Source organism: Sarcophilus harrisii, chromosome 3 (assembly GCF_902635505.1).
Source record: "Sarcophilus harrisii chromosome 3, mSarHar1.11, whole genome shotgun sequence".
Taxonomy (NCBI): domain Eukaryota; kingdom Metazoa; phylum Chordata; class Mammalia; order Dasyuromorphia; family Dasyuridae; genus Sarcophilus; species Sarcophilus harrisii.
The window spans coordinates 230,227,223-230,251,591 of NC_045428.1; the positions used below are offsets into that span (position 1 = coordinate 230,227,223).

The 24,369-nt window shown below is 32.0% G+C and overlaps 1 protein-coding gene across 2 annotated transcripts in view; it reads right to left on the reverse strand.

Annotated features, from left to right (window-relative positions):
• Positions 1-24,369, reverse strand: part of NRIP1 (nuclear receptor interacting protein 1) — a 137,685-nt gene that overhangs the window by 79,376 nt on the left and 33,940 nt on the right. For both annotated transcript variants that reach the window (XM_023501102.2, XM_023501103.2), the window contains exon 2: positions 10,633-10,747. The gene's annotated coding sequence lies outside the window, so the exon portion shown is untranslated. The remainder of the gene's footprint in view (positions 1-10,632; positions 10,748-24,369) is intronic.

A 24,369-nucleotide genomic window follows, 5' to 3' on the forward strand; every position in this document is an offset into this window, starting at 1 on the left:
TGAGAGGACACTATTGCATCACAGGATTTCTTTACCATCATTCCTTGATTTTTCAGTCCACCACTGATTTTATATCCTTCCTGGTTAATTTGATTTTTCTCCCACTTACCTCAAAATTTCTTACATTACATGTTCTCCCAGAACATTACATTCTTCCAGAGGCCAGATGCCCAGGGGTTCTAATTCTCCTATTCCCAAAATAGGATGGACTACAAACTTTTCAGGCATTAAATCCACCAGAGTATACCTGAAGTTAAATCTCCCTTCCCAGACCATCTGTTTTTCACTTAAAAGAGTATTTATCAGTTCAAACTTCTCCTACCACCAAAATAAGACTCTTCCTTCCCTCCTCAGTTTTGAAACTTCTTCATATCCATTTCTTTGTACGGTCTTCTCTTTCTGAAACCATAGTGGTTACCTTTCCCTCATTTCTAATCCTTGATCTGGATTAGCACATCATACATTCTTTAGATATCCCTGTTCCCTCTCCCCCCCCCTCATGTACCATGTTGTAATATAGTCCCACAAAATTACAATGTTTCACTTATAGGCTGGCTGTCACCAGTTCTGTCCATTATACTCCTGTAAATCTATTCATTGCTTCTTCCACCACTACTTTCCTATTTTCATCCATTATCTTGTGTACATTTAGAAATAAGTCTTTTAGTGATCTCATGCTGTCTTTGGCTGCTACATTTATTTCTGGTTTTTAAGGTATTCAAGAAGCAAACAATTTCTTCAATTCTGGTATTCCTAAAAATGTTTTTTATTAATGAATGTCCATCTTTTTTTTCACATATGGTTAAGTTCAGATTTCCAGAATATATTACCCTGGACTGCATTCTGAGCTCCAAAGCTCTTCAGAACATATTATTCCATTCCCTCCTATATATTCTAGTGAATACAGAATAGTTTTGCATTGATTTGCATTTCCTTTCCTTTGTATTTGAAAGTCTTCCTTTAGGTTGCTTGTAAAACTTGTTTCTGAATTGAAGTGTTAAATTTAACCTCTAATGTCTTAGACTTTCTAGCCCTGAAACTTTTCTGAATTTTTCTAATTTGTTTTTTATTTTCCATGTTCAGAAATTCTGGCCAGTTATCTATTATTTCTTACATAATGGTGTTGGGTTTCTTTGTCCTGTTCTATTCTTCTGGCCTTAGATCAACTCTGTACATCCTATCCTGTCTTCATGATCAGTATGTTTTGCTTGCATAGTGGAATATTTTCTTCTAATGCTAAATTTTTTTTCTTCTAGATACTTCAGTCAAATTCCCACCAACCCACTTCTAGTCACAATCCAGATTCATGATGAGATAATCAAAAATCAGTTTGATCTAATTTATGTTGATATACTGAAAAACTAAAGAGTTATAAAGGCCTTTATATAGAAGGCAAAAGAAATTATTTCATTCTCTTTCCTCTAGTTCTTTGAGGTTTTGATCTTGATCTTTTTTTTTCTTAAGTCTTATTTGAGGATTAACAGATCCTCCAGATTCATAACAGTTCTCTAGAATTTACTTTTTGTGTAACCTTAGACAAATCCTACATTATCCCTGGACCTCCTATTTCTCTTCTGTGATATAAAATGATTTAACCATATGGCCTCTAAGGCCCTTTCAATCTCTCGATCTATAATCTTAAACTGTATAGTGTACCACTTAATACAAAAAACAAACATACAAAAAATTTTCCTAAATCCATATTCACAAATCGTTACAGGCCTCTATTTTTTTTCCCCCAGCAATAGCTTTGTATTTTTTTTTCCTTATGTACACAATATACACACAAAGGAGATGAAGCTCATATTGCTATCCCTTTGAATGTTGAAATTTAATACTACTGAAAGAGAACAGTGTACATTTATATTGCAGAGAAATCTTGGATTGGATTATTATTGAGTGTGTACTCTAGATGTGAATGAGGGAATGGAAGAGAGATTAAAATGCACCCACTTACTTCTCAGCACCTTTGTGGATTAGATGAAATACTTTCATGAAGCATCTTTGTTCAGAATCTATTGGTAAAGATGGTGTTTCATGGTATTAACTCATTTCACTTATTTCCAATGCAAATTCAGAAAAGGACTAAGTCTTCATGTTTGAGATTTACCAAAAAAAAAAAAATTTCTGTCATTACCAATTGCTATGTGTTTTTAAAAACAATAATTTAATGACAATATTTCCTTAAATGCACACATACCCAGAAACATTTTAAAAAGATTGAAATGTGCCATTTTGAATTTAACATACTGAAGAGGAAATAATGTTCTCACCTATTAACTGAATTTACCATTCATTTTTAAAGTTGCTGAAACTTTAAAAAGGCAGAGGGCAGAGGGAAAGGGAGGCATTCACTGTAGACATAAAACACAACCAAGAACTTTATATTCACAATCCTAAGTTTGAAAGAGACAGTGAAATAAGAAGATCGTTCAAATTAATGTGTATTTGTTCTTTAAAAACACAGTTACCTCTCTTGCAGGAGAAGGGCTCTAAACCTGGGAATCCATAACATTTAAAAATATTATTTTGACAAGTATATCTGAATATAATTCATTTCCTTTATAATCTTATGCATTTTTTAAGCATTTTACAAAAATTTTGAGAAGTGATCCACAGGCTTCAATCAGATTCTAAGTGTTAATGATGCATCCTAAAAAGATGAGAATCCCTGCAAAAAAGAAAATCTAAGAATGCCTGAGTCAATTCCACTGCCCAATAGTTTGATTCTTTATTTTTTAATACTGTGCAAGCCCTTATAAATAAGTGTTCCATATGAGTGTTCTACCATGTTCCACATGCTGTTTCATATAGCAAAGGGAATTAAAAAATAATGCTTCTTGTTTTCTCTTTCAACTGCATCATTGTGCTTCTCTAGATTCTGCAAAATGGGCCAACATGCAATGAAACTAGCTTAAAATGAACAAAAATAACCAGAAATTATAGATCCTAAAAAGTACTGTCCTTTAAAGTCATCAAATTGGGAGGCTATATTCCAAGAGGGAGATACTACTCAAAAAGTTGGAATTCCCCTTTTTGAATTACATTTAGGAAAGGTGATGCATTAGGTAGAATACCAGGCTTGAACTTCAATCTGGCCTCAGATATAGTAGCTGCATGACCCTAAGTAAATCATTTAAACTCTACCCCCGTTTCTTCTCACAAAATGAGCAAAAGAGTCACTACAATATTTTTTGTATTCATTTATTATTTAAATGTTTATATATTTTATTATTTATATATTTTCTACAATATTTTGAAAGAAGGAAATGGCAACCATTTCCAGTATCTTTGCTAAGAAAACTCCAAAGGAGTCACAAAGAATCAAAACTGAATAACAACAACAACAAAGATCATTTGGGTAGCAAGGTGGTATACTGGACAGAGTATTGGACCAAGAGTTAAAAGGCTCCTCTTTCCAGAGTTCAAAACTGGACTTTTTTGTGTCAAAACTTTTGAGTGTCAAAACTCAGACACTTACTATCTGTGCAATTCTGGACAATTCACTTAGCCCTGTAAAATGAGCTGGAAAAGGAAATGATAAATCAGTACAATATTTTTTGTCAAGTAAATCCCAAATAGGGTTACAAAGAGTCAAACAAGACTGAAAAATTAGTGAACAACAACAAGGTTATAAGAGACTAACTTTCCTGACATGACTTTAATGGTCATCCTTTCTTTTGACAGAAAATATTACTATCCATTATGATTACCTGTATTTTAGCTTATCAGATTTCCCTTAACTTTGGAAAGTCAAAATTTTTTTTAAAAAATTTAGCCATCAAAATAAGCATACAGCTTTATGATATAAATAGAAATATAATATAAAACGTTAACTCCCTGGAAAGGATACCATACAATTGGATGTGTTGTTTGTTCTAGAATACCAATCACATTACTTTGCCCAGAAGTTAGCTACATATAATAGTCTCTTTTCAGAATATTTTAATTTCATTTCCTTTTAATTCTGTTCTCTATCAATTCCACTATTCATAATTATACTTTCCAAAAATAAGAGACTTATCAGACTCATATGAAATCAGGACATCTAAGACAGTAGCACTAATGAAATCTTATATGGCTCTTTTTAGAGCCATATATAATACAATGCTAAAAATTCATTTGTGGGTAAATTTAAAAATTTGCTTGGATCCACTTTCTGCCTATATGGACTTTATGTTATATAAAATTATATTACCATAAGATTGGATTTATAGATAAGTACAGAAGAAATGAGTTAATTAGCATAAAGGACCATATACTGAAATCTATTATTGGAAGCACAATTTGACAGATTTAGGTATGCCGCCTTTAAGAAATCTCATAGGCAGTCCCATTTTTCACTAGAAATTGCTCAGCATTCTCAGGAACTGTGATAAGGTGGAATGTGTTCAAGTAGATAGTTCCTATCAGTTCAAGAATGGGGGTTATATACCTGACTAAAATGTCTATCAAATAATACATGTCACCAGTTACATGAAATAAACATTGAGTTGTCAATTTCTCTAATAATGTTAAAAAGTAAAATAGGTCACTGAAATTTAGGATTGATCATCTATTCTGACTCTTAAATTTTATGGCTGAGTAAACTAAGTCACACAAAGATTAACTACTTACTTGAGGTTACACAGAGAGCTAGAAGGGACAAGACTGGAAGCCAAATCTTACAGCATAGCACCAAAGCTGTTTATTGTCTCATACACTAGACTTCCATCAGGAAAGATTTGGCTATTCAAATTCCACTGGTGACTTACTGCCTGTACATGAACAAGTCACTTCATCTCAGAAACTGTTTTTTTTTTTTCATTAGAAAAGGCGTAATTCTTCCTACAGTACCTCAAATGGGATGTGTATGTAAATAAAATGCTGTGAAAATCTAACACTAGAGAAATACCAGCTATTAATATATCTCCTCTTCCAATAATTCCTTTCTGGAATGGAGCTAAGAAATATCTGAAGCCAGACTGAACTCAGGTCTTCCCGACTTCTGATCCCACACTCTGTCCACTACGCCACCTCCAGCCATTAAGACCCTACAATAGATTTTACAACTCTATATCATATTCCGAACAAGCATTTTTCATTCACCTGACCTTTTCTGTATGGATTGTTAGATAGATCTTGGATTTTGTTGTTCCTGTTGTTGTTTTGGAATGGTCATAGAACCCATGATATATAGTGATCTATATTTGGAATATCCTTTACTTAGGTCCCAAAACATTAAATGTGCAAACCACACCTAAAAATACAATGATATAGCATCATCAATAGGTCCTAGGTCAACATGAGAACTATAATCAACACATATTTAATTAACAATAATTTTGCTTGCTTTTTTTTAATTAGCATTTGGGAGAAATTCTAAGACCTAAATTTGGGAAGGTATCAGTCTACTAAAAAACTGTAAAAGAAAATGTTAACTAACGTCTCTCAAATTTGTCTCCATCAAGCAGAAACAGTTCAATCATCCAACTGATACAAACAAAAAGCACAACCACTTCAGGCCCTTAATACTTTAAAGGAATTCAGTTATTAGGGAGAAAAGGCATCTCTTCAATCTGATCCTATAAAGTTAATTTTTTCTTGCCTTATCTACTCACATTAATTCCTACTTCCCAAAAGTAACCACATACAATTTCAGGAGTGACAGAAGGGAAAAAAAAGGATAAAAGTAGTGATAGCCTAATGAATTTGTGTAAAAGAGTAGCATTCCTACTCTTATTGTTAATGGTCTAATGTATTTTAACAAATGTATACATATAATAATACTGCTTCTCCCCCCCTCTCCCCGCTTTGTGCTCACAGGAAAAATCAAAGAAATGAGTACATACCATTCAAAAGCCTTGGTATTAGAACTGAATAGTTCTAGAGTAGAGGTATGGAATAGAATGTCTAAATTGGATGTTTGTAAAAATAAGTTCCTCCTCAACAAATCTGACCATGTTAATTTGTTTTACATACAAACACTATTTATATGAGAATTGATGTTGTCAAACCATTATGAGTTCTTGTTGACTGAACAATATAAATTCTAATGTAACAGTCTGTAATGTGCTATTAACTCAATGGGAAAAGAAAATTCTTTTTTTTTTTAAGCCACACATCCCCTAAAAAAAGAAAGAAGTCAAAATTAGATTTGCTAAGACTTGGAAATAAACTTAAAGTACAAAAGATTTTAGAAACAGAAGGGGCTTTAAAGACCATCTAATCCAATGTCCTTATTTCACAGGTGGAAGAAACTGAGGCCCAGTAAGATTACTCATGGCCATACAGCTAATTAAATTATTTAGGAAAGTTTAATGTGTCTGACTAAATAGCTTCTAAGATGCTCTCCAACTCTAAATTCTCAGATGTTATGATAAAAGTAGAAGAATACTATTGTTTAATTCATGAAATATGACTGCAGTCTATTAGATTTTGTAATACTTTTTTTTGTAACCTGAGGTTTGATGCGTAAATATACAAATAATTGTACATGCGTAAAAAAAAAAAATTGTTTGTACAAACCTGGTTAGTTTGTAGCTTTTTTACACTCCCCACAAAGTTGGTTTCAAATATTTGTTCTCTTTTCTAGTCCCTAAAATAGTACCTCCCCCCCTCAAGAGCCACCCCAACTAATCTGAGAAAATGACTGCCTCTTTCTTACATTTTTGGCTGATCCTTAAATTACCAGTCCCTTTCTCTCTGTTTATAAGACCATCCTATAGTTCAAAATCCCATCACTTCTCTACAGAACTATTGCCTTCTAATTGGTCTCCCTGCTTAAGTCTCCCCCTCTTTAATCCATGTTAAGACAGCAAGCAAAGTGCTATAAGAGTAATGCCTTAGAGTCAGTGAATTCATAACCTGTCTCTGACGTTTACTATCTATATGGCAATTCACTTAGCTTCACCTGATCTCAGTTTTCTCATCTATAAAATGAAAGGCTTACACTAGATATATGACCTCTAAGATCCCTTTAAACTTTGGACTTATGATCATGTTACCTACTAAGTAAATTCCAATTGTTCCTTATTTCCTTCTAGGATCAATTATATTCTCCTGTGGGTCACTTAACACCCCTCACAACCAGACTCCAATACACTAGCCTTTATCCCTTTGCAAAAGCTGTCTCTCATACCTGGAAGGTAATCTACCTCTTAGAATATTTATTTTCATTAAAAGTTTTGTTCATGCACCACCTTCAAACTGAGTCCTTTCCTAATTCCCTCAACATGTAGGGTCTTTGCATTCATAAATTAAATGAATTTAATTAATATATACAAAACTGTATATATTTTGTATATACTTAGAATGTAAGCTCCCAGAGAACAAGGAACTTATGTTTTCTTCTGACGTTTTATCCCCAGCACTCAAAATAGTAGCTGACATAAAACAAACATTTAAATGTCTGTTGATCTCCTAAAGAGGCTTGATTTAATTGAAATGATCAGGCACAAAATTAGAGACAAAATCACATACTTAAATGACAAACACTTTTTTTAATTTAAATGCTTTTCCAGCTCAACATGAATTATTTTTAAAAATCAGACATTGAAAAATCCAAACAGAAAACTATTACTATTAACAAGTATTTATTGTGTTTACTATATGCCATACACTAGAATAGAATCAATTATGTTTTACAGGGAAATTTTACATTAAATATTACTAGAGAAAATAGGTATTACAGCTGTATAGTTAAAAAAAAAAATCCAATACTAAGGATTTGCTTTCTAAAAACATAAGTATGCATTTTTATATGCATACAGAAGTATCCTTATTTCCCCCCTAATCTGAAACTCTTATTTAACATTTATAAGTGCACTTGTTTTAATTCCTTCGTTAATTCAAATTCTCAAATGCATCTATTATCTCAATTTGGATATTCTAATGATGCCAATCCTGTGCTGTGCAAGTGTTGTTCATGTCTTAACATAAGGTTCACTCAACATTTTAGAGCTCTTCCTCACTCTCCCCTGACAGGTAAATTACATGAATGGTTCCATATCATTCTTTGTCATATGACCAGCCTATCTTCTCTTCCTTTCATACATATCACTAAAATACTGTCTTCTTATTCACTGAAACTTCTCAATGATTCTATTATATTTCTTTGATACTTCTCTGAAACAAAAGGCATAGTGTCAAGGATTCTCAAATAGATATGTAATTTGACATAAAACAAACAACAAAAAGAATTGTCTCCATAACTGCTTTATGATATATTTTGTACTTTTCAGAACCATGTGAATTCTAACAGATAAGTGATTTTATTGTTTACTAAAAGGAAGAAAACTTCCTTTCAGGGAAAACTAGTACATTAACAACACACTTTCTCTCACTGAAAATAACAAGAATGAAGGAAAATTAGTATTTTGAGTTCCTCTATGTTTATATTAAAATGACAAAATGACATTTCATCTTTTCCAGAAGGATAAAAAAAATGTTTTGTCAACAAAAAATAATTCTGAATTTATAAAATTTTAAGTTCTGTTCAAAACTTTCAGCATTTAAGTATATTTTCAGCTGAGTAGAAATTTTACTGCTTTGCTAACTGTAGTTCCATTTAATAATTCCAAACCATCCCCCCAAGGATGCCAAACTGATTTATCTAATTGGTCTAATCTTTTCATGCCTTAAAGCAAGAAGCTTCAATGGTTCCCCATTTCCCTTAGAATAAAATGTTAACTGCTGAGTTAGCAGAAATCTGACTCTAGTAAATCCTTACAAGATGCTTAACTTTAATCCATGCACCCTATGCTTAAACTAAAATGACCTAATTGTTGTTATCTATATACACCATTTCATCTCACTTCTCAGTGCCTCTAATATAGACCTAGAATGTTCTCCCTCCCTGTTTCCATACTCCTTTTAACTTGTAGTTCACTTCAAGGCTCAGTTCAAGCTCAAACAACATACAATTAAATTATTTCTATGTGCCAAGAGATGTACTGAGGATACAAACAAAAATAGAACAGTCCCTGCTCTCAAGAAGCTTACATTCTTTCAGGGGGCTTTATTAATTGCCCAATTACTAGTTACTTTTCCTTTACTCCCCATTAGGCAGGGTACAGATCTTGTAAGTATCCCCATGATCATGTTGTATTGCCCCCAGTGGAAACTCTTTGAGGGCAAGAATTGTCTCATTTTTGTACTGGTATTTCCAATGCTTAACACAATGCCTGGCCATTAGTAGGTACTTAATAAATGCTCATTTAACTGTTTACTGTGTATTTTTTTTTAAATTAAGTACCTCTTGAGAAAAGATAAGATTAGATAAGATAATCATTTTAGCAAAAAAGTATGTTTTGTTTTTTCACTAAAAACCAATGAGAAGACAGGTGAGAGATAAAAGTGAATATTGAATAGGAAAGTCTCCATGGAGAATCAGGTCTTCAAACAATGGAGGTGGAATGAAAAGTGAGTAAACGATTAATAATTCTAATCCAGAAGACTCTACTGAAATTCTTATCTTTCAAGGATAACAAAGCTGAAAGAAATGCTACCATGTTTCACAGCATCACTTTTTGTGTAAGCAAAAAGCCAAGACCAAAGAATGTGAAATGGCTAAAAAAAATTATAGTATATGAATTTAATTAAATATTAATATACCATAAAAATAACACATATGAACAACAGAGGTATATGAAGTCTTACATGAACTGATGCAAAATGAAGTAAGAAGAACAAGGAAAACAATATAACTGTAACAATGTAAATAGGAAGAACTACAACAGAATACTTTGTAATTATAATGATCAACTTTAACAAGGGAAAATAAATTTTTTAAATTGCTTCTTTCTCCTTTATTTTGCAAAGGAAGGACACTTAGAAGAATGTCACACAGTTCAGAATTTGGATATTGATTGGTTTCATTAAATTACTTTCCCAGTTTTTACTCTTTGTTACAAAGAAAAATCTTTGGTTAAGAGAATGATATGGGATATATTCAGAAATGAAGATGATTTAAAAACAAAAGCCATCAAGAAAAATTAAAAAGCAAAATGAAATGTGGTTAAAGTACATTTCACACCAGTAATTTTTTTTTACTTTTTGTATTCAAGACAAGGGAATGGAAAACTTTTTTTAAAAACCCTTATATTATCTATGGTCATTGATAGCAAATATTTTGTTAAATTATTTTTAAAGCTGCTTTACTGCAAGAGTTCCCTCAAAAATTTATTTAAAATGAAGGGTTTCATTGGTACACTTTGATAAACCAATGGCTGAAGTGAGAAAAGAATCTAAAGTTACCTGAATATGAATTTATGTTTTACAATCCATAAAATAAAAGACACTTTCTAAATGGTTTTATGCTACAAAGAAATATTTCAACAATCCTAAGTGTTTATGTGGGCAAGACTTTGGGTACTCAAAATGAAACAGTGTTTCTTTTAAAGAATAATCACTGAAAGTAGTCTTCAGAGTTCTTTGCATAATTAATATTTCTTTCCTACTAATAGATGACCGATTTAACAGCCTATCTAGCCTAACTAACTATCTAGGCCTATCTAGCCTAAATAACAGCCTAATTAGCCATCAGCCTAAATAACTCATACTAAGTAAGAATTTAGTAATAGTAATTACACACACACACACACACACACACACACACACACACACACACACACACAATTTAAAATACCATACCTTCTGGTTTTCTTCCAGTAGCTGAAACAATGAATGCTGAAAACCATCTATCAATTAGAGTTATAGGCAACAGGTAATCATATCTGTGGGTCAATTTTTCCAATCCCAACAGTGCCTGAAAAAATTTAAACAGAACTGAAGTTACTTTACAATCTTTCTTACTTTAAACGAAGCTTCAAAGCATTTAATAATTCTGAATAATAAATAATATTCATATAAATCTTTAAAGTTTTCAAGGCACTATTTCGCAATAACTGTAATGCAATGAATATAAACATTATTCCAGTTTTGCAGATTAGGAAACTGAACCTCTGAAAGATTAAACAGTGTATCCATTATTTATCTGAACATGGATTCAAACCCAGATGTGTCTACTCTATAGTCCAATACCTTTGTATGATATCATTTTATCTCTTGACAAAAATGTTAGGAGGAATTAGAATACCTCTTACAAAACTAGGGGAGGGCGGGCAGAAGAATGTACTACAAAGAATACAGTATGTTCATAGCTATTCTAGTCTTATTTTCTATGATTACTATGTTATTATTATATTATAAAAGCTTATGACTTGATTATGTAGAATGGAAATTTCTTGTTAGATGAGTCTAGAATGTTCTAAATCAAGTATCTATTCTTCAAGAATTGATATTTTGCCATAGATGAGGAGAAATCTGTGTAAATAATAATAGCCAGCAATTTAAAAAAAAAAGCATAAAGGGGAAATCATCAGAATGACTTCATAATAAACTTAATTATTGAAAATGCTTGCTCTCTTGCTTTTTATACATTTTCTTCCCCCTTGTGTTCTATAACCTGTTTTTCCCTCTATTCAAGACCACAGGTTTATATACAGTTTATATCCCTAAATCAATATGCCCAAGAGTAGTTCTTCAATTTCTATTCTATATTCCAATTTTATTTCACTACTGTCTATTTTGTTCAAGACCACAGGTTTATATACAGTTTATATCCCTAAATCAATATGCCCAAGAGTAGCTCTTCAATTTCTATTCTATATTCCAATTTTATTTCACTACTGTTTATTTTGTTTAAAAGAGCTGTGTTCTTTATAATAGAGAACTGAACGATCTTCTATATATTCTTAATGAGAATTCCGGCCTTCCTCCAAGCATATCAATAATTAGCTGTAAAAGGACTTATACTTTGCTCCTTTCCTCATAAACACACACAAAATACTCTTACTTATATATCCCTTAGTAGTTGATCTTGAGGGCTTCAGAAAAAGACTAGGCTTGAATACAATCATACATAATCATCATTCCATCAATGCTAGTTCCCCAACTAGACCTAACCACTGCTAGAGTAATAAGGAACTTTTAGGAACAGCTCTGCACCCACTTTCTTCTACACCATCTGGGGGTGGGGGGAAGCTTTCAAAGACATAGTTGATGAAAACCAGCCTTGGAACCAGATTATGTCCCACTTAGATTTGATTTCCCAAACCTATAATTTAGGATCAGCTTTATATGTACCCTAATTTCTTAGGCCTACCATGTTGAAAAGCAGGTAGCTGCTCTTCAGTTCTATTTTTAATTCCTACTTCATCTTATCATTGTCCAACTTGTTTAGACGCAATATCTAAGGTGGCATCAGGGCTCTGAAATTTCTTGCAAATTAAAGCAATGTCTTAAAATTCCATGGAAACACTTCTTTAAGCTACAAATACATAAATTACCACAGAAGGAAAAACAAAAGAACTGCTTATCAATTTTATTTTAATTCTCTGTACATTGGAAATTGTGTCTAAGAATTAATTCTTATCCATGCCAATATTTCTTTTATAAGATAATCTTCCAGTGGGAGGGAAGAGCTCCCAACTAAGCAGGTGAACAAGGATTCAAGTTTCCTCTTTCCTAGGTCTTGAGCCAAGTGGTTTAGCATCATAGCTAGACATCTGAAAAACTCATGCCAGGCATAAGTCTGCAAATCCTTACTGCACTGTTGGCAGCTAAGAATGGCATTTATGTAACTGTCACTAAAGTAATAATTAAAGCCAGAAGAGTCTTCTTAAGATTTAGCAAGTAAATGGTGTGGAGGAGGACTAAGGGTGGGGAGAAGAAAGAAAAAGCATAGAGAAGGGTCTTTGTCAGAGGTATCAAAAACTCTAGGTCAGCAAGTGCTAGGTATACCAGATAAAAATATAATTAAGAAATACAACACAATATTGATAATGTTAATTTATACTTTCCTAAGTAAACATCAACCTTCAAAGTTCTGTTTCTCTTTAAGTTGGAAAACATTTGTCTTAGCTAGAGGAGGAACTTAGAAAATTTCTTCAGAGAACAAAACTAAAATAAATAACTTGGGCTTTTGGGGGGGAAAGACTTTATTATTTTCTTCTGCAGCTACATAAAAATTGCTAGCTCTCTTTAGGAAATAAATTTGACCTTATGTTCCCTCTCCACACATAACAAACAAAGCTTTCTAGCCAACAGCTTTTTTTTTTTATTTTTGACTGTGCTAGATATAATAACAGTATTTTAATTATATTACTTTGAAATTTTTCCAGAGTGAAATTAGTGACTGTAAGGTCACAAAATACAGAAAAGTAAAAGATAAAGATAATACATACCTTTAAAGATTAGAAATTATCATGATCTACAGTGCGGTGTACATTCCTAAAAGTTTTTGATTCACTTATGAAAACTACATAAACAACATTTAAACAAATTTACTTAGAGAATAAGTTTCCTTAGTAAACTGGGGAAAAAATTTTACATACAAGAGTTCAGATAAAGGCCTCATTTCTAAAATACATAAAGAACTGACTCAAATTTATAGGAACACAAGCCATTCTCCAATTGACAAATTGTCAAAGAATATGAACAGTCAATTTTCAGATGAAGCAATTAAAACTATTTCTAGTAATATGAAAAAATACTATAAATCACTGTTGATCAAAGAAATGCAAACTAAGACAACTCTTAGATACTATTACACACTTCTCAGATAGGCTGACAGAAAAAGATAATAATGAATGTTGTTGGTGGCATTGTGAACTGATCTAACCACTTTGAGAATAGATTGGAACTATGCCCAAAGGGCTATTTTAATCCAGCAATGTTTCTAATGGGCCTGTATCCCAAAGAGATCATAAAAAAGGAAAGAAAGAACCTAAATATACAAAAATGTTTGTGGCAGCTCTTTTTGTAGTGACAAAAACTAGAAAATGAGTGGATGGCCATCATCAGCAGGATGATTTCAGAGGCCTGGAGAGACTTACAAGAACTGATGCTAAGTGAAGTGAGTAGAAAGAGAACATTGTACACAGCAAGAACAAGATTATACAATGATCAACTTTGACAGAAGTGGCTCTTTCCAATGGAGAGATGATTCAGGCCAGTTCCAATGGTCTTGTGATGAAGAGAGCCATCTGCACCCAAAGAGAGGACTGTGGGGTCTGAGTGTGGGATCACTGAATGTGGATCACTGAATGTGGATCACATAGTATTTTCACTTTTTTGTTGCTGTTTGTTTGCCTTTTGTCTTTTTAATTTTTTTTTCCCTTTTTGATTAGATTTTTCTTGAGCAGCATGATAATTATGGAATATGTATGGAAGAAATACACATATTTAACATATATTGGATTACTTGCAGTCTAGGGGAGGGAGTAAAAAGAATTGGAACACAGTTTTGCAAGGTTGAATGTTGAAAATTATGTATGAATGTTTTATGAAAATAAAAAGCTTTATATAAAAATTTTTTAAAAATTGGATAGACTTGCTCAAAATAATGAAGAATAAAATGAGCAGAACCAAGAGAACACTGTATACAGTAATTGTAATATAGCAATTCAATATTGTTTTAAGAACAATTTTGAGCAATTAAATCACTTTGTTATAAATACCCATATTAACTGCAAAGGACATCTATGAAGGAAGATGCCATCTGCATCTAAAGAATTGAAAAAAAGAAGAATGAACATACATTATATGGAAAGTGTGTATATATACAATATATATGCCATATATAATGCATATTATGTGTGTGTCTAATGGTAGTCAAGGTAGCCATTTCAGGGAAGGGAAAAAATAATGTATATGATAACTTTATTATATATTTAAAAGGAATAGCAAGTTATACAAGATAGATGTGCAGTTTCTTATGCAAGTATCTTTTTTAAAAATCCTACTGCTATTTATTTCATAAATTTAAAATAAAATTAATAAAATTCAAAAAAAGAGAATAAGCTTCCTATGCATAGCATGAATATCACTGCAATAAAAAAGTACAAGCATTTAAAATACTGAACAAATTATTTGTAGTTACTTAATCTTGTCAGACTCTTTGTGACCTATTTGGAGGTTTCTTAGCAAAGATACTAGAGTGGTTTGCTATTTTCTTCCCCAGCCCATTCTAAAAATGAAGAAACTGAAGCAAACAGGATTAAATAACTTGATCAAGATCAAAGCTATTAAATGTCTCAGGAAGAATTTGAACTTGCTTCCTCCTGATTCCAGAGCAGGCATTGTACCAACAAGCTGCTCTTACAAGATAATTACCAAGTAATGGAAATTTTATGTTTATTCACCTCTTGGCAGGGAGAGTAACTCTTCCACACACACATACATAAATACATATTAGACTAAAAAGAGAAATTCTATAAAAGTAATTGTAGACAATAAAAATACTTGGGAGTTTATTTGCCAAGACAAAAAAACAGGAACTAATATAAACACAATTACAAAAATTTTTACCCAAATTAAATCAGATCTAAACACCCAGAAAAATAGTAATAGTTCATGGGTAGGCTGGGCTAATATAATAAAAATGATCATTCTACCTAAATGAATCTACTTACTCAGTGCCATACCAATCAAATGAACAAAAAATATTTTATATAATTTGAAAAAATAATAAAAATTCATCTGGAAAAAACAAAATATATCAAAGGAATATCAAAAGAATTATCAGAATATTAGTAAAAAAGGAATTAATGAAAACAAATATGAAGAAAGATAACCTAGCCATGCCAGATCTCAAACTGTATTATATAAAGCAGTAGTTATCAAAACAATTTAATACTGATGAATAAATAGAAGGTAGATCAGTAGATTAGTAGCACAATATACAGTAGTAAATGACCATGGTAATATAGTGTTTGATAAAAGCCAAAGATCTAAGTTTTGGGAACAAAAATTCATTATTTGAGGAAAACTGCTGGGAAAATTAGAAAACGGTAGGGCAAAAATTAGGAAGAGCTCAATGTCTCACACATTATATACTAAGATAAGGTCAAAATAGGGGCATCATTTATACATAAAAGGTGATAATAGCAAATTAGAATTAGATGGAATAGATTACCTATGAGATCTATGGATAAGGGAAGAATTTAAAACCAAACAAGCTACAAGAAAACATTACAAAGCATAAAATGAATCATTTTGATTACATAAAATTAGAAAGTTTTTGCATAAACAAAACAAATACAATTAAAATTAGAAAGGAGAAAGCTAGAGGTAAAATTTTTTTTATAGCAAGTATCTAATAAAAACCTAATTTCTCAAATATATGGAGAATGGAGTCAAATTTATCAGACAAAGCAAAATAAAATTCTAAGAGGGCAATAAAGTATGTGGGGGGAGGTAGTAGAACTTCAGTGGAAGATTTTCAAGCATTACTGATGAAAAAGTAGTTAAGCAGAGAATTTAAAATGTAAAATAAGTCAAAATAAACCAAAAAAGGATGTGAAATTTGAAGGAGAAGTAAGAAACTGCTATCATTTTGACAGAGAAGAAACAAGTGTTTTAGAACCTTAATAATGTTTTTATGTCCCCAAATGGTAAGGAGAGTACTGAAACTACAAGATATTTCTTAAATTTTAAAAAAAATGAAGTTCTAGAAGTGGACTGGTTCTGTTCTGAGAATTTTACAAAAGGAAAGCTATGGGAGGTAGCATAAAAAGGAGGGAAAGGGATAATGGAAAATGTTATTTCTCATAACAGGTACATAAGAGGTTACAAAAAAAGGAGGAAGGGGTGTGAGTTCAAGGATAGGCATTAGGTGAATCTCATTCTCACCTGAAACAGATAAAAGATGGCTGAACACATAAACAGGCTGGTGTAGAAAAACATCAAATTCAACAGGAAAATCAACAGTGAACATAGCAGAGTATTAAGAAAGAAAATAATGGAGAAAGACTAACCTAAAAAGAATAGCAGCTAAGTGAGACAGGGGAGAGAGTACTGAGCTTTGAATTCAAAGGACCTAAATTCAAATTCAGCCACTGACTATTTACTAGCTGTGTGACCCTAGGCAAGTCACTAAATCCAGTTTGCCTCCCTTTCCTCGCCAGTAAAATGAGTTGGAAAAGGAAATAGCAAATATTTCTTGTCAAGAAAACTCCAAATGTGATCACTAAGAATTACACACAATTGAAACAACTGAAAAACAAAGCCTTAAAGAAAAACCAAGTTCCCATACTCTGAAGGATGGGGAAATTATATAAGAGATTGTTTCAAAAATAAAAAATGATGCATACTGAAAAACAATTTATACAAGGAAGATAAAAACGTAAAGAAAAGTAATTTTTTAAAAAGCTCTGATCCAAGCAATGATCACTGACATCTCCTGGTGACCTGACAGAGAGCTAAACAGACTGAAAAAGGTAGAGAAAGTTATCATGACCACCAAGAGAAATGATGAGTTACTTCTCTCTTACATTAATAACTAATTGGTGAATCAGAACCAAAATTTTCCCCCTTTCCTACTTCCCTATCCAGAAATTAGGCAAAGACTTAGCCAGGCCACACTCTAATCAGACAGTAAAAGAAATTCTAAGTTTGGGCTACTGGGTGCATTTCTACTCATTGTGTTTATTCACATCTGGGAAAATGTAGGTCCTCCCTTTTGTCAAAGAAGTGATATGGAAATGGATGTCTCTTTGACCAAATCCAAGACTTAGGTGATCCATGCCACATATCTGAAAACCCTCATGGTATTCAATCAATTGCCTGATTGAAATATTTATTTTCTCATTAACTGTTGCCCAATCAGAGTTGATTGCCACCCTCAAGAACAGTTTTCAGGATTCCATAGTCTCATTGACCTCTTTTTATTAAAACAAAACATAACAAAAACCATGTTGGCTTTGTTAATAAAATGATTAAATTACCCAGAAACTATGTGTCTCAAACTTTTTAAACATCATACCATTGTGAGGATTCATTCTGTTTGCTTAAATTTGTTACAACATTCCTTTAATAATTACTCATAATTTCTCATGTTTTTTAAGGGGAAGAGGGACTGTACTAACTATAGTATACTATATTTATGCATTTCAAAAAAGGAATAAAAGAGGAAGCACAGACAAGGGGCACAGTTTGAAAAATAATATTTACCTTTAAAAAAATAAACAAGCAGTATCAACTGGGATTCACATTTTCACATACATTATTTATATGTTTTTAACACCCTCATATATGTAAAACTGCTGTCTTTTTTAGTTAAATTCATAAAGGAAAATGTTTAATGTAATTTTTGTTTTAAACTGATCTCAATACAAGCAAAAACAATGATCCTGAAGACATGAAAAAAATTAGCTCATAAGCCAACCAAAGAACATGACAAATTAAAACATCCAAATAAAAAAAGAACTGCTCATAACTTCTGAATACAAAAAATAAAGTACAAATTGAAAAAAAAAAAATCAACAGATCACCTCAAGGGAAAGGAGAAGGAGCCTACTCTTCAATTTCCAAGATATAAAGAGTTTAAATTTTAGCAGTTTCAGTGACACACACAAATTCTGCAACCAACCAAGAGAAATACCTTCAATTAAAAAAAGGAATATTCAATGATGTTTGTACTAGTCAAAAGCTATTAACCTATAGACAACTCCAGAAGCAAACCATCACCAATAAGGGGGGAGGGGGGGAGGGAAGATGGATATTCAATTTTTAAAAGTGGTAGTAGTCTAGCAAAGAAAATCATATGAGTAGATGATTTTAACATTAAAATACTCCAGATATTAGAAATAAGGTGGAAATAAATAAATACAACTACCAAGAAAAGTAAGTAATGAAACAAATTCTTCTCCAGAGATAATTAAAAAAAAAAAAATGAGAAAGAAATCTATTGGTGAAAACATCAGCAAAACCATTAAGAGATTTCTTTTTAAAAAGCATTCAAGAAGACAAAGAAATTTAAAAGAAATGGGAGATCGGGGGATGTAACATTCAGGCTAGCTTTCTGGAGGTCCTCTGGAAAGGCCTTGGAATCAGCAGGATAGACACCATGAGAATAGTCAATAAGAGAGTCTACATTCTTTATTCTGGCCCAGTCTTGATCTTAGTGCAGGAGGCATGAGAGCCACCATGAGGCTGGTCAAAAATAGAATGTCTGTCTTCCAGTTCTTATTGACCCTTATATATCTTATTGTAATTACATCATTACAGCACACTAATTATGTATGAACTTAGAGAACCATTACATCACCATACTAAATACTAAGTATATATGTGAACTAGAGAACCATCATCTCATCAATTCCACTGAGTTAACATCTTGTTTCAAGTATATTTCTCTAGATTTCCAGCCCGCTACACGGGGAGAGAGAAGAGAGAATGGAGGAATGTCTTGAGATAATAAACAGTGCAATCTCTACCACCACACTACCACCCCCAATCAAAGTTTTATATGGAACTAATTAGTAGAACTAGAGAGTACATAAAAGTAGAGGAGTACTAAGATGGTAATACTATGTATAACTCCTCAGGCAAAAGGGCAGCTATGGGGCACTGAAGACAAAGCACTAGCCCTGGAAGACTGTTCAATGCCAGTCTCAGACATTTACTAGCTGTGTGACCTTAAGCAAATCATTTAACTCTATTTATCTCAGTCTCTCAGTCTCTCAGTCTCTTCATCTTTAAAATGAGCTGGAGAAGATGGGCAAACCACTCCAAAAAAAAAAAAAAAAAAAAAAAAAAAAAACGAGATCATGAACAATCAGGTCAACAACTCTTTAAATAACAGGAAAATGAAATATAGAAAAATGGGAATTAAAGAGGAAAGTTATTATTTCCTTTACAAGAATCTTGTAGGTTCATGAATTACATTCTACCTCTGCAAAAGGCAAACTAAAGCTCCAGGAGGTAACCGGGATACATGTGAGTGAAAAAGCATGAACTCAGGAAGTTTGCAAAAGAAAATTACAGTGAGAGCAGAGTACAGAATGGACTACATGACTTGGGTCATATGTATAAACTACTGGGCTATTAATTTATCTAAGTTCAATAATAGAAAGCTTTAAGAATGAAGAAAGAAAAAAATGATTCAGGGAACAAGACGACAAAGCAATAACACAAATTGGTTTGAAGAGAAAAATCAATGGGTACTTATAGAATTTTAATTCGATGAGTTAACACAAAGAGGATACTGAAGGGATACAAATCATGAATAAATGAATATAGATTCAGAAAAGAGAAATGAAAAGTAGAGAAATCCTCAGAAAATGATACAGAAGAAAAAAAAATTAAGTCAAAGAGGGGATGTTGTGTCCTGCTTTCTAGAGCCCCCAAGATGGGGTGACAAAACATACCATGCTTTCTAGAGTCCCCATGCCAGGGTAATTAAAATGTAACCTTCCTAGTAGAGAAGTGATGAGGTAGAACTCCCAAGGATGGTGGAAAAATGGAGTCTGTTTATTCCAAGGACTTTCCCCTTTTTATATCCTCATACTTTTATGTATCAAAAACAACACTGGGCATTTACCAAGTATAAACTGCCCATGTGGGACCACATAAACAACTTGCTATTGTATGCAGATGATTCTTTGCCACCTGGTGTCACTCTGCTTCAATCACAACACAAGTTGTCACCATCCCCTGACTTCTCAGGAAGGCTGAGAACCCTTGGGGGAGATGGGGAACCTAAACAACCCTTGTCAGCCAGGTTCCTTCTGTTCTTATACCTCACCCAGAGTTTTCTCACTGTCTTTGACCCTCTACAAGAAGAGGGAGAAAAGAAACTGGGATAGGAGAAGATGTGGAAACTAAAAAATTGAGAAGAAAAGAACTTGTTAACTCTAAAAATAGAGGGAGAGGGAGTGTCCAATGGAAAATAGCACCTGAAAGAAATGTTGCCTCAAAGAAGTTTATGCAAAAATTAAACATAGGGACCAAGTGCTAGCTTAAAAGCAAAATGGAAGAAAAAAACAAAAAAAAAAATCTTAATTTGTGAAGGGAAAAAAAAACTAAAAAAAAAGAGCTAAGTTAAAATGGAAAACAAAATCCCATTTTCTGCTATATAAGAAACACTTTAAAACACAAAAACAAATATAAAATTAAAATGATACAAGAAAAAATTTATTATGCACCAAGTGAATCCAAAAAAGATCTCCAATCATGCTAACAGAAACAGAAAAAACAAAAATTCAAAATATAATTGGAAATAAAAAAGAAAACTGCATCATGTTTAAGAAACCATAAACAATAAACAAATATCTATCTTAAAATGATATGTTCCAAATGGAACAGCATCTAATTAGCAGCACAAACATAATAACACAGAATACTTAGGGATTTAAATGATTCTCTTTTAGAATTGGAGAAGTTAATTAAAAGATGCAACAAGAAAAATGTAAAAAGGCAGAAATATGAAAGAAACCTTGTAAAAAACCATAAAGCAATAAAAATAGTAATCAGTTCAGAGAATACAAATAAAGGATACTTATGCAAATGGAACAACCAAATTCTTGTTTATTTATTTATTTTTATTAAAGCTTTTTATTTTCAAAAGATATTCATGGATTATTTTTCAACATTAATCCTTGCAAAATCTTGTGTTCCAATTTTGGCCCCTTTACCCTACCCTTTCCCCTACGTGGCAAGTGATCCAATATTTGTTAAAATAAATATATATACCAATATTTGTTAAAATAAATATATATAATAAAAATATATATTAAATACAATATATGCATAAATATTTATATAATTACCTTGCTGCACAAGAAAAATCAAATCAAAGAGGGAGAAAAATGAGAAAGAAAATAAAATGCAAGCACACAACAACAAAAAGAGTGAAAATGCCATGTTGTGATCCACATTCAGTTCCCACAGTCTTCTCTCTAGGTGTAGATGGCTTTCTTTATCATAAGATCATTGAAACTGGTCTGAATCATCTTGTTGAAAAAAGCTATATCCATCAGAATTGATCATCGTATAATCTTGTTGCTGCTGCATACAATGATCTACTGGTTCTGCTCATTTCACTTAGTATCAGTTCACGGAAGTCTCTCCAGCCTTCTCTGAAATCATCCTGCTGATCGTTTCTTATAGATCAATAATATTCCATAACATTCATGGACCATAACTTACTCAGCCACTCTCCGACTGATGGGCAATCACTCAGTTTCCAGTTTCTTGTCATTACAAAAAAGGCTGCCACAAACATTTTTGCATAGATGGGTTTCCTTTCCTTTCTTTAACATCTCTTTGAGATATAAGAAATACTACTACTAGATTAAAGGGTATGCACAGTTTGATAATCCTTTGGGCATAATTCCAAATTGTTATCCAGAATGGTTGGATCAGTTCACAACTCCACCAACAATGTTTTAGTGTCCCAATTTTCCCACATCCCCTCCAATATTCATTATCTTTTCCTGTCATCTTAGCCAATCTGAGAGGTGTGTAATTACAAGAAAATTCTTATTAATGATTGCGATGAAAAACAAATTACAGAAAGAAGTATTAATTAAATGAACAATATACTAAAATTTCTGGGATGCAATTAAGCAATGAGAGGAAAAATTATATTCTGGGGTGAAAAACATACATTAAAATGGGGAAAAAGAGGATTACTGTTCCTCTGTTCAATATTTTTAAATTAGAAAATCAACAAATAAATCCCCTCAAAAGCACAATAGAAGATATTGAAAATCAGATTTAAAAAAAAAAAAAAACCTATCAAACTGAAAACATAGCTAACAATTGGTTCTTTGAAAAGATTTTTAAAAGTGAAAAACTTTAGTCTACCTAATTAAGAAGAGGATAGAAAAATCAAACAACCAAATCACAATAAAGTAAAGACATAAAAATTCAGAATCTATCACACAATAAATGCCAGCAAAAGAATTCACACAAAGACAAGAGGATTGCCTTCAAATATAAAATATTCAAACTAACAGATCAGCATTTGAATTTCTTATAGAAAACACTATATTGAACTCCTTTCATAAGATAAAAATAGTATAAATATTTAAACAAGGGAAGGATAAAGCAATGAAAGGGAAACTACATACAAATGCCATTAATAAATTTAATTTTTTAAAAATCTTGACCAAAAGGCTGTGTAGCAATTTGCCCAAGGATGTAATTCATTTTTGACCTAGTTGTACTTGTATCAAAAATATGAGAATGTTTCAAGATTTAAGAAAAAGTAATCAACATAATTAATAAATTCAGGAAACCTTTGAGAAAGTACAATGTTTATCTAAAAAGCATCAGAAGAGAGGGATCTTTTTAATGTGTTTAAAAATATATCAAAAGCAAAAGGAATGGGGGTTTTAAGGAGTAAGAATGCCCTTCTTTACTTTCTTTTACTTGATTGCAATAAAATTAGAGAAAGAAGTTAAAGGCATAAAAATATGCAAAGAGGAGACAAAATCATTCTTATTTGCTAATGAAATGACTTTAAAAATCCAAAGGAAATAAAGAAAAGGGACAGCAAAGGGACTGGGCTGATTTCAGCCCAGTACAAAATTTAAAAATGTGTCTACACAGGAAATGCCTAGAGATATCTCCATCCCAAGGCTCAATGAAAATATTCCCAAATACCAACCTAGACCAGAAGGGCTCTAACCATGCTTCACTTTACTTTTTCTTTTCTTTTTTTGGGGGCAAGGCAACTGAAGTTAAGTGACTTGCTCAAGATCACATAGCTAATAAGTATTAAATATGAGGCTGAATTTGAATTCAGATCCTCCAGACTCCAGAGCCAGTGCTCTATTCACTGCCTCATCTAGCTTCCCCAACTTTTTCATTAAATTAGCTTTTCCTAATCTTTTTCTTTTTGCACGATCATAGTTTTTCCCAGTTTCCTTGCCATTCACCTATAACAAACAGTAATTTTTAAAAACTCTTTTTAGGTTATACATGTACATTCTTTTTTTTTTTTTTTTTTAACATATTTCCATATTGGGAGAGAAAAATCAGAACAAAAAGAAAAAACCTTGAAAAAAAAAACAAAAAACCTCTTAGTTATTTTTATTTACATCTCTGTTTTTAAGTGATTTGGATAATTATTTCATATGACTGCAGTTATTCTTTGCTTTTTTTATTTTATTTTTTTTTTTTTGAGAAGAGTTGGCTCATTTCTTTTGACCATTTACTTATTGGAGAATGGCTAATAATCTGGTAAATATTTGTTGTTTACTTATCCTGAATATCAAACCTTGGTATGAGAAATTATCCTTTCTTATCCTAGGTGTGTTAATACTGCTTATACAAAAGCATTTCAGTTTTAAGTAATCAAAATTATGCATTTTATCTTCTGTTATTACTTTGATCTTTTGTTTTGGTTAGGAATATATCTCCAACCCCTATTGAAGAGATGTATATCTATTTCTTTATGATTTTTTTTTAACAGTATGATTCTTAATGTTAAAATTGATGGTCCATTTGGGATCTATTGTGGAATAATGGTATGAAGTATTTATTCTAATTTGTGCCACATGGTTTTCCAGTTTTCCCAGCAATTTTTGAATGTATAAA